Consider the following 16,618-nt stretch of genomic DNA (forward strand, 5'->3'; position numbering starts at 1 on the left):
CCAAAAGGCAGTGATTGATGAGAAGGAACAACATACTCTTTTTCTTAAGTGGTTATAATTTGTATACTGATATATAATTTCTAAACATATTCCATTTGTTACAACATAGTCATAGAGCCACCTTACTGTAAAGAAGGCTCGAACAGTCTCTTTTTTAAATTTTTGGGTTTTATTTTAGTTTATTTTATTTTAGTTTATTTTATTTTATTTAGATGAAGTCTAACTTTGTCATCCAGGCTGGAGTGCAGTGGTGTGATCTTGGCTCACTTCAACCTCCGCCTCCCTGTTTCAAGCAATTCTCCTGCCTCAGCCTCCTGAGTAGCTGGGATTACAGTCGCCTGCCACCATGCCCGGCTAATTTTTGTATTTTTAGTAGAGACAGGGCTTCACCATGTTAGTCAGGCTGTTCTCAACTCCTAACCTCAAGTGATCTGCCTATCTCAGCCTCCCAAAGTGCTGGGATTACAGGCATGAGCGACCTTGCCTGACCTCTGTCTCTTTATCTCGGAGAACATATCCCTAGTGAAACACATTTTTGTGTATAGAGTGGGAGATTTTTACGGGCTGTTTAAATGATGAGATTTTATAAATGTGCATAGGATCTTAAGATAATAAAAAAGAAAAATGTAAATATTAGTCTAATAGCTTATATAAAATTTTAACATGTGGTTCAGACAATAGCCAAATGAAATTAAAAGGGAGGAGAAAAAAGTGTGTGTTGTAAATATAAAAATTTTGATAATGTGATAATAAATTGTAGCAATCAATAAAAAGAATCCCAATATGATAGCCTGACAGAATAAGGAGCATAATATTTCTCAAGATAAGAAAGACAAATAGTGAATGACATAAAAAATAATAGTAATAAAGGCAATAGCATAAAAATAACAGTAATTAAAATAATAGCCATCCTCTGAGAACAAAATATATACCATATGCATAGCTATGCATATCACTTACCAGCATTATGTTATAATTTTAACAACCCTATAAAGCAGCTGTTATTATTTTCAACACATCTAATATTGAAGTTTGTGACTAGGGTGACAAATTCAAAATCACAGAGGTAGCATATTACCAAGCCAGGCTATAACCCCACTTTTGTGTTACTTCTGAGTTAATATCACATTTTACTCTTAAAGGGAAGGAAAAAAATGCCCCATTAATAACCTGACAAAGCCAAATTAATGCAATTTATAAGACTGTAAAATGGATACTACCAGTAATACATAATGCAGCTATGGTATTATAGACCAACTACCTCAATTACATATGATTATTTTAAAATTAATATTATTAATTTGGAAATAATTTGTCAAAATAAATCTTAAATAATTTATAGTAGCAAGTTTTTCAAAGAAGCAATTATTTAACAAAAAGAAAAGACATAAGTATAGAGAGCTACTTTCTAATATAGAGAGTATTAGGAAGATAAAAGATTCAAATTATAGTTACAAACTAACCAGTAGAACAAAAATGGATATCATATTATTTTTAAAAAACAAAAAAAAATGCCATGAAGTAGATAAAATGTAATAGTATACTTAAGTGAAACAAAATACTTAAAACTACAATGTAAAATATTCAAGTATAACTAGGATATCACATGCCTATAACAACAATTAATGTAAATGAGCTATATCAATGTATCCAAATAATGAGATAGTGGTTGGGCACAGTGGCTCACACCTGTAATCTCCGCACTTTGGGAGGCTGAGGTGGTTGGATCACTTGAGGTCAGGAGTTCGAGACCAGTCTGGACAATATGGTGAAGCCCCGTCTCTACTAAAAATTCAAAATTAGCTGGGGGTATTGTTGCTCACTTGTAATCCCAGATACTCGGGAGGCTGAGACATGAGAATCACTTGAACTCAGGAGATAGAGACTGCAGTGAGCTGAGATCTTGCCATTTCACTCCAGCCTTGGCAACAGAGCGAGATTCCGTCTCAAAATAGTAATAGTAATATGAAGAAGATATTTATGTTAAATTTCAATTTAATATAATTTTATGCTATGCGCACATATGTGCTATATAACAATGTCCTTTATATATCTATATGTATATAGATGTGTATATGCAGTGAAAATAAATTAATTTTAGAAGCATTACAATGCATTGGGGAAAAAACCTACACTTAAAAGAAGAAATCAATAATTTAGGAAATAAATACAGACATAATATATAAATTTAAGGACTGATTCTTGGAAGTCATGGAAATAGATATGTCATTAACTATATTAACGAAAAATGTTGAAAGTTGGAGGAGAGTCATAAAGCAAAAAAATAAAAAATAAAGTAGTAAAAATAACCACAGGTGCATACAAAACTGACATATTCTTTGTTCACCTCTATGCAGAAAATCAGAGTTCAAGTGACAATGATTTCTAGGTTATGATAATTAACAACACTGATCTTAAAAAAGGTAGAAAGAGTACTGATTATTAGAAAATAAATTAAAACAATAAAATGATAATTCTGAGTCTCCTGTCCAGTCAGATTGCCATCCCAAGTCCTAATTTGTTGAAATGATAAACAGTTGATACAGCTTTAATAGAAATCATATGATGCATATATAAAGCTAAAGCTGTTTAATGATGAGGGAACAGTACTTAATTGTTCTTTTTATATTAAAGTTGGAATGTACATCTAGAATAGTTGTATAATGCTATTATTAGTAAATATCCATTAACTTTGTTGTTCGTGTGCATGTTTTCCTGAGGTGATTGTTTTGGTAATTTGACTAATCTCTTTTGTTTTCCCTAATTATCCCTATTGTTACAGAAACATTACATGCTATTCAGTTCTTTCTACTTAATAGTTCTCTACTGAATCATAGCTAAAGGAGAAATTGTTTCTGTATTACAAATAATGTTACAAGGTCTCTTGTCAATAGATTTATATAAAGCAGTTATTTCATTAGAAAACATATTTAACTAACTGGCAGTTTCTCTATCAACCACATTGTTCAACAGTTAATTATTATTTATTGAATTTTTTTTTTTACTGCTCTTTTCCACAACTATTAGTATCAAATAATTTAGACCTGAAAGAGACTTCAACATGATTTGATACAAGCTTATCCCTAGGGGAAAATACCTGAAAAATATTTCTGACTTAGCACCATTCCATTTCATTTAGTTCCATCAGTGACGAATAAAATATAATACTCAATGCAGCCATTTCTAGCATTGAATCCCAGCAATTATTCATTCCACATCGTTTCTGGTTCTGCTTTACAGAGGAAGAATACATTTATGCTAAATATAATTCTACCTCTTCAAAAACAATTGTGCACCACCTAAGGTTCATTACCTCAGTGATTACTTCTTTTGGTTTCTTAAAATATCTATTGCCCCATTCTGCTCCCTGTCAGTGGGTCTCATCTTGCTTTGTTATAGAAGGATCAGGAAAAGTAATCCAACTTGTAGGCTTGTTGGTAGCAACAAAGCCAACTCATAAAGGCCCTTAAGAGAATGAGGTTCTCTATTTATAAACAAGGGATGTTTTTATGTGTGAATTCTAATTTGTACCGTATGGACTCATGAGTACTTGGTTTATAGACACTGCTCTTAGAAAACACTCCTGAGCTACCTAAGAAAGTATTCACATGCAAGCTTTTCCCCCGCCTCTTACTTCTTTTTTTTTTTTTTAACTGTTTAACCAAATATTCACCTACATGTAATTATTTTAGCTTTCTTATATTTAAATATAGTTCTTAGATTTTATCTATATGTATTTTGTATTTGGTCATCTATATTAAAACAATGATAACTTTTTAAATATTTTACATGATACATGGTATGTATGCATACTTATAAGTATGCACGCTCATGTATGATATTTTGTTACATGTGTAGAATGTATAATCATCGAGTCAGAGTATTTGGGGTATCCATCACCTCAAGGGTATGCATCATTTCTATGTGATGGGAACATTTCAAGTTCCCTCTTTCAGTTATTTTGAAATATACAATACATTGTTGTTAACTATAGTCATCCTACTGTGATATTGAACATTGGAAATTATTTCTTCTATCTAGCAACATGTTTGTACCCACTAAATAATCTCTATTCATCACCGCCTCCACCCACACACCCTTCCCAACCTCTGACATCTATCATTAACCTCTTTATCTTTATGAGATTAACTTTTTTAGCTCCCACATATAAGTGGGATGTCTAAATGTAATGCTAGGCTTGGGAAGTTTTCAGAGATTATTTCATTGAATAACTTGTCTATCCCTTCCATGTTTGCTTCACTTTTTGGGACACCAAAACCTGTAACATTTGGCCACTTTTTGGTGCCACATATATCCCACAGGCTATGTTCATACTGTTTTATCCTTTTAAAAAAATTTTTGTATGACTGGGTTATTTCAAAAGTCATGCCTTCAAATTCTGGTATTTTCTTTTCTGCTTGATTTAGTCTATTATTAATGCTTTTGAACATACTTTGTATTTAATTCAAGGAATTATTCAGTTCCAGAAGTTCTGTTTACTTCTTTTTTGTGTGATATCTATCTCTTTGGTAATTTTTCAGTAACCTGAATTGTTTTTTCTCATTTGTTTGTATTGTTTGTCTTTGTTCTCTTGTATCTCACTACACTTAAAAAATCATGATTTTGAATTCTCTTTCTAAGATTTCATAAGGTTTATTTTCACTGAACCTTACGAATTTTCTTTATGCTGGAAAATTATTGTGTTCTTTGGAAGTGTCATATTTCCTTGCTTTTTAACTTTTCTTGTGTCCTTATGTTGATATATGCATATCTGTTGTAACAATCACTTCTTTCCATTTTCAGAACATGCTTTCATTGTGAAGCATTTTTCCCTGAAGTTGTATGTACCATTTGTTGGTTAGGGCCCTTTGGCTTTGAGTCTTTGTGTGTGCAGTAACGTAGTCTCTGCACGATTTCTTCAGCTGTAAAGAGCATCAGTGGTGTTTGTGATGTATTCATCGTCTTAGGTTATGGTTATTAGTGGAGGCTGTGGTGAAGTTTTCCTGGGGATGAGGATGCCAGATGGGCCAGTCATTGGTTCCCAGTGATGGCAGCAGCAGGTTAAATGTGACTTTCCTTGTGCTGTGTGGTGGCATATGCTGGCACAGTTGTAATAGGATTAGGTAGGCCCTTTCTTGGACCGTAAGGAGGTTTGTGTAGGTGCCAGTAGTGGCAGTGTTGGGCTGGGCTAGTGAGTGGGTAGTTGGACCCTTGGGCAGTGGGCATGGTATAAAAGCTGGCAGTAGCAGTGGTGGGACAACCCTCTGGCTTCCATGCAATTCAAACTGATGTTAGTGGTGGCTTCAACAAGAGGATTAGGCCAGTATGCAGGCCCATATGTGGTACATTTGGGTTGGTTCCAGCTGTGGTGGTATTGCCAGGTTGTATGGGCTCAACCTTATGGATCTAGGAGGAGCTCATGTGCCAATGAAGCTAGACATAGCTGGGCTATTCCCAGTCCCTCGGACAGCATGTGTGGGGACCAGTGTTGGGGAGCAAAGCTGGACCAGCTGGATCAGTTCTCACGCCTCCTTGCAGGTGCTACCCATGGCGTAGATATGGACATGGTAATCCTAGGCTCCTGGTGAAATTCTCAGGTTGGGAATGCAGTGGCTGTGCTTTTGTCCTGCTACTAGGAAGGGTGGGGTAGCTTTTAGTGACAGCAGCCATAGCATAAGCATAGGGTGCTTTGCTCCCAGATGGCAGCTGTGGGCAAAGTAGCCTGTCCTCAGGGTGCTTGGAAATGTGTGGTGGTTACACTGCTGGGAGCAGCAGAGTCATTGCCAGTGGCTTGTACTTTGGCCTGAGTGGCAGTGGCCAGCAGTGGTGCCAGCTGTAGGAGGATGATGTCAGTGGGACTCCAGGAATGTGGAGATTCAGAGGCTATTGGGCCCCAGGGCAGGATGCAGTCTGGTGTGGGCTGGGCTCTCAAAATGGAAACCTGCTCTGGTGCCTTAGAGCTATAACATTTTTCAAAAAATACATTATAACATTAGGCAAAGCCCGATATAACATTGTGTGAAACTGAGTATTAATTCTCAGTTTGTGTTGAAACTGGGAAATAACTTTTGATTGCCATTTGAAAAATTAATTACAATTAACTAGTGTGCAGTATACAGTCTTTGATCCTCTCATTAATGGCAACTGATGATTCTACTGTCCTTTCTTGCTTTGAGAACCCTGTAATGGCTAACTGTTCTGGCTGCTATACATTTTTTCTCTAAATTCTACCTGAAATATAAATACTTTTTTCTTTAATTAATTTATGTATTATTTCATTTTATTATAGAAAGATAGAATAAACCAGATTGCATTTTCAACATTCTATTCAAAAATGTCTTTAGCTAAGTCGGCAACATTATTAGGTACAGTCGACCCTCCATATTTATAGGTTCCACATCCATAGGTTCAACCAAACACATGGAACAAAAATATTGAGAAAAAAAGTGGATGATTGTGCCTGCACTGAATATGTACATATGTTTTATTTTCATTATTCTCTAAACAATATAGTACAATAGCTATTTACATAGCATTTAATGTGTTAGGTATTATAAGCAATCTAAAAATGATTTAAAGTATATGGAGGATATGCACAGATTATGCACAAATACTACACCATTTTATTTAAGGGACTTTAGCATCAGCAAGTTTTTGGTATCCACATGGTGGGGATACCTTGAAACAGTCTCCAATGGATACCAACGGACTACTGTACTTTCTCTTATTTTCCACATCACCACAAATAAATGTCTTCCACAACTTGACAAGGGCTCCCATTTCCCTAGAATTCCATAGTTATTTTCTACATTTTACTTCAGAACTTTACCAACAGCCTCCTTAAACTTCATTATGCTTCACTAAGGCCCAGTCCAATAATCAGCACTCTATGTTTTACATTTTGTTTTGGCAGCAAACTTCTTTCAGTTACCAAATTCTGTTCTATTTATCAGTTTAAAGCAAACCACTCCAAAGTTTAGCATCATATATCAATAAGTATTTTATTATGCTCAAACATTTAGGGTTCAGAAATTTAGAGCTCACTGGGGATGTCTTATCTCTGCTCCACGATGGCTGAAAACTTAGTTGAAAAGACTCAATGAGCCCACCACGAATTGAACACCTTAGGGCTAGAATCATGTGAACATTTCTTCACATATATGTAAGGCATCTGTGCTGAAATAACACAAATGTTAGGCACAGTTGGGAGTTGGCCAGGGTGACTTTGAGTGTTCTTTCCTTTGTGTAGCTTGGAATTCCTTGCAGCATGGTACTCTCAGGTTTACTCTGACTTCTTACATGAAAGCTAAAGACTCTGAGAGCTAGTGTATCAGTAAACAAAGTGAAAACTTCCTGGCATTTTATCACCTAGCCTAGAAAATACATAGCATCACTTTTGTCACATTCCATTGCATAAATCACAAACCAGCCCAGATGGAAGAGTAGGAATATAGATCCCTTTCAATAGGAGATATATTGAAGAATATGTAGGCATATTTTAAAATTACTGGATTTGTAATATTGAGTTCTTAATTATGTATGAAGTGAAGCCTCCTTTTATATGTTCATTGCCATCTGTGTTTCTTCTTTTGTAAAATGCCTCCTCAAGTTTTACCTATCTCTGTGGGTTGTATACCATTTCATTACTGACTTGTTTTATTTTATGTTAAAATTTGATCTAACATCCTGCTATTCATTTAGCACACAGAATACATGTATATTTTAATCAACCCAGACTATTTAGTTATTCTTATGAGAAGTTTGGACCATATAAACTCATTCAAAAATTACTCAAGGTGAAATTCCCAGTTTTTCTCTCTGGAACTGTTCGGGGGCTTCCTTTTATGCTTAATATTCTGTAATTTCTCAAATTTTTGATTGGGTAGGAGTTTTTGTCTTGATCATTTGAGGGACATATTCAGTCTGAAAACTCATGCACTTTAGTTTTAGTAATTTTATGTATTTTTGTTATGATTTCTACTTACGTTTTCTCTTTTCCAAATGACACTTTATAGTTTTACATAGAACCTTCTGAATTGATCATTCATTTATATTTTGTATGATTTTCTACGTTTTAACAATACTGTTATCTATTACTGTTTTTGAAATATTTTAATGCAATTTTTACAGTTTCTGGAAAGTTCTTTGTGTTCAGTTATTTTTTTTTCTTAACACCCAATTCTTGCTTTATAGATTGAATATACATTCAGATGTTTCTGTGTATACAATTTAGTTTAGAGACTTTTTTCTAGCCTTTTTGTTCTTTGTTTATGGAGGAAAAAAAGATAGTTGACAACTCTATATTCAGTCTGGAGCTTTTTATTGTTTCAGCTTCACTAATGATGAGGGTTACCAACTGCCAGAAATTAGAAAACTTTGTACTTCTTTTTATCCAGCCAGGTATACAGAAATTCTAGCATTTTAGTATGTATTTGTGTGTGTGTGCGTGTGTGTGTGTGTGTGTGTGTATTCCTTTATATCTTCTATATATAGTTATATTTACTTACTTTTATTTTTAATTTTTTCCAAATTTTAAGTTCAGTGGTACACGTGCAGGATGTACTGGTTTGTTACATAGGTAAGCATGTGCCATAGTGGTTTGTGCAGCCTCAAATTTAAATTTTTAATTCCTACTCTCCTTATTAGCTAGCTATTGGTTGAGAAGACACTCTGTTTTTTTTACTAGATCCTTTTTAGTTATATCCTACTTAACATATACTCTAGGCTAAGTATGTCTCTGGACCGCTTTATTGGGTATCACTATTCTTTCTGCCTATCAGATATTTACCAAAATCTTACTGTATTGATGTTTCCCTTCCATTCTCTTCTGAATTGAAGATTTATACCATTTTTATATATTTACTTTCATTTTAGTGGAATCTTGGAATACAGGCACAGTCATTTATTCAGTCTTTAATCTATACTGAGACTTCAAAGTACTTTTTTACTGAGGAGCCCAAGATTCCTTGGGTGATTCTGGGAAAAGGGCATCTCTTTTCACTGTTTTATAAAATCTTGGCAATGGGGAATAAAGTATATGATGGAATACTGGGTAGGGATGTAAATATTTTGAGAACAGTATGGAGTTACCATATCCTGGTATCTTCCTGTCTCATCCCTGGGGTTCAGATTGCATCTCTTCATAGTGGTAGCTTTGATATGAAAGTACTGGTCCTCACCAAATGTTCATAGTTGACGTACAATCTAATATAATAGGAAAAAAACTAAGTTTGTGCTTGATATAGTTTACATGAGTACTTTTGAATTCACTCTATTAACGGAATCCATGCAAGTGAGGGCTAGGCATTGAAACCATTGAACTCTTAGAGCCTACATGATCGTGATTAAATGATGGCTAAAATGAGGATCTAAATCTATTGTATCATTACTTTACAATCAGAAATAAATGATAAAAGTAAAGTATTTTATTAACTTGTTTCTGAGGTAATAGAAGAGGAATATGTATGATGGGGAAGAATGAATTGATTTGGACTAGTAAGGAAATGTGATTTTAAGAGAAATTTGCATGCCTAATTAGTATGCAGGAAGGTATGGAATGCACAAAAGGCCTGAGATAAAATTAATGGCTTAAAAAATTATGAGAGCTGAAACAGCCATGCACCATTCTATTCAAAAACAAAATAAGCACATGCTGAAACATTTCTTATCTTTATGTGAGGAAAAACTTGATGTGCCAGAAATAGTAAAACACAAGAAACCATATTCTCAACTGATAGAAATGGAATATCTTGATTTATCAAATATTATAGAACTTTGCATAAGAAAAATATCTTTTCTTCAGAAATATGTACTTGGGACCAAATTGTATCACTTAATATTATTTAATATTTTAACTATGAGATTTTTCTAGGACTTGACTTTAGTCCTTAGTGTATCATTGATTAGTAATTCTTGCTACAGTATGATGAGGGCAATGACATGTTTGAAAATTTAACCTTAAATTTTGGCTAATTCCAGTAGTAGCAAAATATTTATATACCCCTAAATAAATGTTGAGAAATCAAAGGGTGATACATAATAAGTGAATATATGTAAAATGTTGGTTGCAAACAAAAGAAAGATGATTTTCTGAGAGAAAATAATTTGTCAGGGCATTTTATTTGCAGGTTGTAAAAAACAAATACAACAAAACTCAGTGGTCATAAATTAAAATGAAAAGCATTGATTCTCATAACTGAAGCACATCAGACTATATACTAATGTGGGAAAGAGCATTTATTTTAGTTACGTTATTAACTAGCTATGTGACTTTGGACAAGTCACTTTATCTTTACTTCAGTTTTCTTATATATAAAATTGGACAATAATATCTATCTCATAGAGTCCTTGTGAGTATTAGATACATTAATCTTATAAAGTACATGAAATAATGCTTAGCACATAGTATTTGCTATATGAGTATTATTTATTGTCAATAGTATTCTTATTAAGTATCTAGATTTAGAGCTACCCTCAGGCTCTACTGAATACAGTATGTAAGAAATTTCTAATTGTAACTTTCTCTTTTCTGTTTTGCATACATTTCTTGCAGGATTACCTGAAGAAATATTCTCAGTATTGTTCCACATCAAGATGGCCACTAGTGAGCTTGTATCTTACTAGCTAAGCTACTTTTTCAGAAAATGAACATTATTTTACTCAATAATTTCAACAAATTTTCTAGTTAAGTTTCTCATTAGACTAAGTTAAATCATGAGCATATTACAAAATAAACCATATGGTTAATGGGGTAGCATCTTTATTCTGGACAGGTTGAAACATATTATAACCACTGCCCATGATGATTAGGTCAATTGCTCTCACATGGTGTGAAAGAGAGGTAGAATTTCAAAAAAGATTGAAATGCTGCTACAGAAGAAAAAGAAAATACTGAGATCTCTATAATCACAGATATTTATGTTATAAGAAATCAATATAGATTAAAAATTAGGTAAGAAAATTGATTTACTAATAATCTTGATCTTTAGCCACAATTCTCTGCAATAAATTTGCTCTGATGCTGTGATGGGGATTAGCAAGCTACGTTTTCCAAGTTCCTTCAAGTGGGATCCTGCTAGGTTCTGCTATTGGGAGGTACTAAAGAAACACAGAAAGGCAAGAGCATGGAAGAATATATCTCCTTTTCCTGTTTGTTTGCTGTCCTTGCCAATATTCTCCCAAGAACATCCCCTTGCCCTAGAAGCAGTAATTGTTTCAGCTTACCAATTTTTTCAGAGACCCAGAAAGTGCCTCTTCAGAGGTAATAGCAGCAGTTGGAACATATCTCTTCCTCAGAGGTCTAGCCTCAGCTCAGGAAGGCTTTTACTCTGAGTTTACAAATTTTGATAACTCCAGTCTCTTCCCTTTGTTCATCTAAGCTTCTGAAGAGGCCCCTATGTGGCCTCCTTGTAGAGATGGTGGCGATAGTTGCATCTTGCAGTCATTTTCTTTGCTTTCCACAGTGTTGTTACTTTTTTCTCCTATTTCCTATGTGGTCATTTTTTTTAATATTAACTCATAGTCATAGTGTAGTGTTAATACTTTATGTGAAATGAAATGTTTTATATAATGTAGCCATGACCTACCAATAGCATATTTTCTTTTAAATTTGATAACATATATTTTGCTTCAGTGGCTTTATATTCTTTTTTGTTGCCCAAATTAGTTTTTTATATACAAAACGTCCAATGTTATCCTGGTCTCATCATTTCTTCTGATATCCATTGTCCTGCGATTTGTCCTGGAAAGTGAATTATTATCTGTCCATTTCACTCTGTGAAGTCATACAGATGGATCTATCTAGAACTCCTGTGCTACAATTTATTCCCTATGTGAAACTGGATAATTTATTAATCTGGGAATATATTTCTTCATGTGCAAATCAGAGATAACACTTACCTCATAACATTGTTTAGAGCATTAAAAGAAATATAATATGTTATCTGGCACACAGAATTTCCCTGGGTGTGAATTGAGCAATGCCAGTTTTTCTCCCATTTAATGTGAAAACTGACTATATAAATAAACAAAAAGGACAACAAAAAATGTATAAAAGAAGAAACAACAGTATCAATAAAAATCATTATAAAATGTGTATACATTAAAATATTATCAAGAGTCCTATATAAATTGAGTTTTTAAAAAATAATAAGGATTGTAACTTTTATACTGTGGTAATGCAAGGAGCATTATCAAGGAGAATCACATGTCTAGAGCAAAGTGATATTAATAGTGTTTATGTTTGAACCAGATGGAACTCCTCATAGGAGCACACAGTGCTCATCTCCTCCCAACTTTGAATTCAAAGAAATCATGTTCATAGGCCAAAATTGGTCACAGAGGAAATATTCAACACCACTAAATTAAGCAAACTAAAAATACAGCAGTTTTTCTTAGTGACATGGTTGTTAATACATACTAAACCACCACTAGGTGGTATAGGCCCTCATAAATGACAAAAGAAAAATGGGACTGCTTAGTTTCTATTTCATTACTCTCTTTATTTCTGAAGAGAATGACCTCAAATTTTAACAGCAGAGAAAAAAATATAGCTATGAGAGAATCAGACTTTCAAGTATGTGAGCCTGTTTTAAGGAAGGACATAGATTTTCTAAATTTATCCTAGCCAAGAAAAAAAAAGTGCTTGGTTGGCTACAAATGAAAATCAATAAAATCCTCCCATAGGATTATTGATCAGTCTAAACCAAGGGTCAATTATTTTTTTTTTTTGGTAAAGGGTCATATTGTAAAAATATTGGTCTTTGTCAGCCAGTTTCTCTCTCAACTAACAAACTCTGCTGCATTAGTGTAAAAGTAGCCATAGACAAAGAATATAAATGTAAATGAATAAATATAATTGTGTTCTAATAAAATGTTATTTGTATATCAAAATTTAAATTTAATATAATTTTAGCATGTCATGATAAGTTATTCTTTGGGTCTTTTTCAATGAATAAAAAATGTATAATCTACATTTAGTTTGCTTGCTATACTAAGTGAGGTGGGGGGCCAGATTTGGCTTGAGGAGGTTGGCTAGCCAAATCTTAGTGTAAATAATATATATACACAAATATATTATTTAATATTCCTTTGAAGTCAAGAACTTGGTTATAATCATGATAAGCTAACAAGTGAGTTGTAAGATAAGGCCTATTAGGGGACTATATTTGTTAAGGTTCTACGGAGAAACAGAACCATAACTGAGATAGATAACTAAGATAGATGTAGACATAAGGGTAGACATAGAGATAGAGGAGATAAAGATACAGATAATAGAGATAGATATAGATGAGACAGAGATACACGGGCAGATGAGGTAGAGATAGAGATAGAGATAGAGATAGAGATAGAGATAGAGACAGAGACAGAGATAGAGATAGAGATAGAGATAAAGATAGAGATAGAGATAGCTAGAGGAAGATAATTCTTGGGAGGAATTGGCTCACAAGGATGTTGAGGCTGTGAAGTTCCACAATCTCCTGCCTGCAAGATGGAGGCCTAGTTGATGATATAGTTCAACCTAAGCCAAAAAGCTTGAGAAACAGGTGTTCCAATATTGGAGGACAAGAGAAGATTGATGTTTCAGCTCAAGAAGACAGATTAAATTCAACCTTCCTCTGCCTTTTTGTTCTATTTAGGCTCTGAATAGATTGAAGGATGCCCATAGATATTGGTGAGGATAATCTTCTTTACTCAGTCTACCTATTCAAATGCTAATTTCTCTGGAAACACAGATACTCTCAGAAATAATGTTTTATCAGCTATGTGAGCAACCCTTAGTCCAGTAAAACTGACACATGAAATTAGTCATCACAGGGATGTCTAGGAAAATGCACGTCTTTCTTAATTTAAATAAACACATGAATAAATTATTTTCTTTCTCTATGTTTTTTCCTTCTTCTTTCTCTTTCTTTCTTTCTTTCTCTCTTTCTCTTTCTTTTTATTTTTAACTAAAGGGCATTTCGTAAGCACATGAAACCAGAGAATTGCAGTAGACATATGGCTACTATGAGGTGAGAAAAAGGAAAGGTTTTGCATCCTGTGGATCTGCCCCATCTATGGCCTTTGTGCTAACTGAGATGACAGATCTGTTACTATCTAAGCTACCTTTAGTAAGGTCTTCCACTACCCTTATGTTAAAACACTTTAAAAGATAAAATTAAAAATATAAAATTTTGTCATTTTAGAGTGGAATAAAGTTGGCTTCCATAAGCTCAGATGTGAATTTTACAGTGATTCTGGCCAAATTTTTCAGATAATTTTAGAAAATTATTGAAAAATGCTCTATAAATCTACTGTTAATTATTAGACTTTTTTCCAAATGTTGTTAATATTATAGTGTTAGATGAAGAAAGTATAATCATTAGGAATGAATCTAATTTCTTTAAAAAATACAGATATCAGGATCCTCTAATAATACATTAAATGCCCACTGAAGTCAGAAGTATGTATTTGGTAATGTACCTTACTATATTCTTTTAGACAAGACGAAGCAATACGGATTAGGTAATGGAATAATTTGGTAAATTATTTAATGGTTAATATATATATATTACTAACAAATAAAATGGTTTTAACCTGAAAAATTCATTTTTGTTTATATTCTGGTAACATTTTCATCAGTGCTGTAGACATGTTCATCTGTCAAACACATGAAAAATAAAACAGAATTATAAGGATTATCTAATAGGTTGAATGGCAAAATAAAAACCTATATAGAGTCTGCGCATTATAATTATGGAACAGCTTTTAGTCAATAGAACTAAATAGGAAAGACCCTTAAATATTACATATTTAACAATAAACCACATATACACATAATGACAATGCTAGGATGAGAGATATATGTTTTAAAAAGCAAGGTTTTACTACAACAAGCAGTGTTTATCTAGCTAGGCTGTAAACCAAGGGTTGGCAAATTATGGCCTGCAAGCCTTATCCAGCCAACAGACTGGTTTTGGAAATAAAGTTTTATTGCAGCATGGACACACTCATTCATTTGTGTATTGTCTATAAATGTTTTCTCACTGCAACAGCAGAGACGAATAGTTGTATAGAGATTATATGGCCCACAAAACCTAAAATCTTAGACCCTTTCCCTTTACAGTAAAGGTTTATTAATCATGCCTAAAAACAATTTAGCAGAGTAATTTGGCTATAAGGAAAATAAAGATTTTCTCTTATAAGTTTAATGTCTGGACAAGGTTAATGAGAGTTATGTTTTTCTCCAGGTATACTATACAGGACATGCAGTTTTTATACATATTTTAACAGGAAGACACTAAAGAGTGTTCAAATATAGGACATCCAAATGATATAGTGGTTTAAAATAATATTGTCAAGTGTGGCTAACAAAACTAGGGCCACGTTTTTCCTAAAGAATAGAGGAAAATGGCAAGATAGGATAGTTTTGGCACATAAACTGCATCATATTTTTGAGAGTCCGTCATTTGAAGGCATGGTTTAGTCTAATCTTGGTTTATCTCAAATGTAAGTTCAGAAATTATGGATGTTACAGCAAGACATAATTTGACTCTAAATCAGCAAATACTGTCAAATATTCAGAACTATCTGGAAGTGAAAACAGCTTCCTCTGTAGACTGACAGCAAGTTTCTTATCTCAGAGCCCTGTAGATAGACCATCTGTGCAGGTTATAATCAGGAGATTCGAGTGTGATAATGACAACATGGTCACAATGACAATGAGGCTTTTTGTCGTACAGATTAAAGTAAATATGTACTCTATTATGCAAACCTCCTAGCAATTGAGAATAAACTTAATCTTGGGCTACAAATAGATACAAAGTATTCCCAGTTACATTTTACATGTATACATTTTGAAATTATTATTTTAAAAAAAATAAACAATGACTTTTTAAAAATTTTACTTACTTATTCATTTATTTATTTACTTTTTTCTTTTTTTTTATGGAGTCCCACTCTGCTGCCCAGGTTGGAGTGCAGTGGCATGATCTCAGCTCACTGCAACCTCCGCCTTCCGGGTTCAAGCAATTCTCCTGCCTCAGCCTCCCGAGTAGCTGGGACCACAGGCATGTGCCACCATGTCTAGCTAATTTTTGCATTTTTAGTAGAGACAGGGTTTCACCATGTTGGCCAGGTAAGTCTCGAACTCCTGACCTCAGGGGATCCGCATGCCTCAGCCTCCCAAAGTGCTGGGATTACAGGTGTGAGCCAGGGTGCCCAGCCAATTTTCTCATTTTTGATACACTAATTCTAAAGTAAACTTTCCCCTTCATTACTTGAACATTTATTTCAGGTGTTTTTCAATTCCTCCTAATTTCAGCTCCTCAATTCAAATTTGGCTCACATTATCTGTTCTTGGCACATAGAAAATATAAAAATAGGACTTTTACTGAATTCTGTTTTTTAAAAGTTCTAAGGAAAAAGCTATTACATCCACATATATGTGTAAAATGAAATGTAGACCTAAGAACTACTGTGAATAAACAGCTTGACTTTTAATAAAAGAGAGTATATTGAATTTATGTTAAGGCTAATAACCAGGGAATTCTTAAGTACTGCCTGCCAGGAACACTATTATGTCAAAAATAACAAAAAGGCTTATTTGACATGATTTGCTGATCACTAAGCCCACTGA

The 16,618-nt window shown here is 33.7% G+C and overlaps 1 long non-coding RNA gene across 3 annotated transcripts in view; it reads right to left on the minus strand.

Annotated features, from left to right (window-relative positions):
* The window catches only part of LOC119627935 (uncharacterized), a 244,881-nt gene that overhangs the window by 152,476 nt on the left and 75,787 nt on the right, over window positions 1-16,618 (minus strand). The window contains exon 3 of one of the 3 annotated variants that reach the window (XR_012093995.1): window positions 14,519-14,640. The exons of the other annotated variants lie outside the window; for them this stretch is intronic. This is a non-coding gene — a long non-coding RNA (uncharacterized lncRNA). Of the gene's footprint in view, window positions 1-14,518; window positions 14,641-16,618 lie in introns of those variants that run through there. 3 annotated transcript variants of the gene reach the window in all.

The sequence above is a fragment of the Chlorocebus sabaeus genome, chromosome 9 (assembly GCF_047675955.1).
Source record: "Chlorocebus sabaeus isolate Y175 chromosome 9, mChlSab1.0.hap1, whole genome shotgun sequence".
Lineage (NCBI taxonomy): Eukaryota > Metazoa > Chordata > Mammalia > Primates > Cercopithecidae > Chlorocebus > Chlorocebus sabaeus.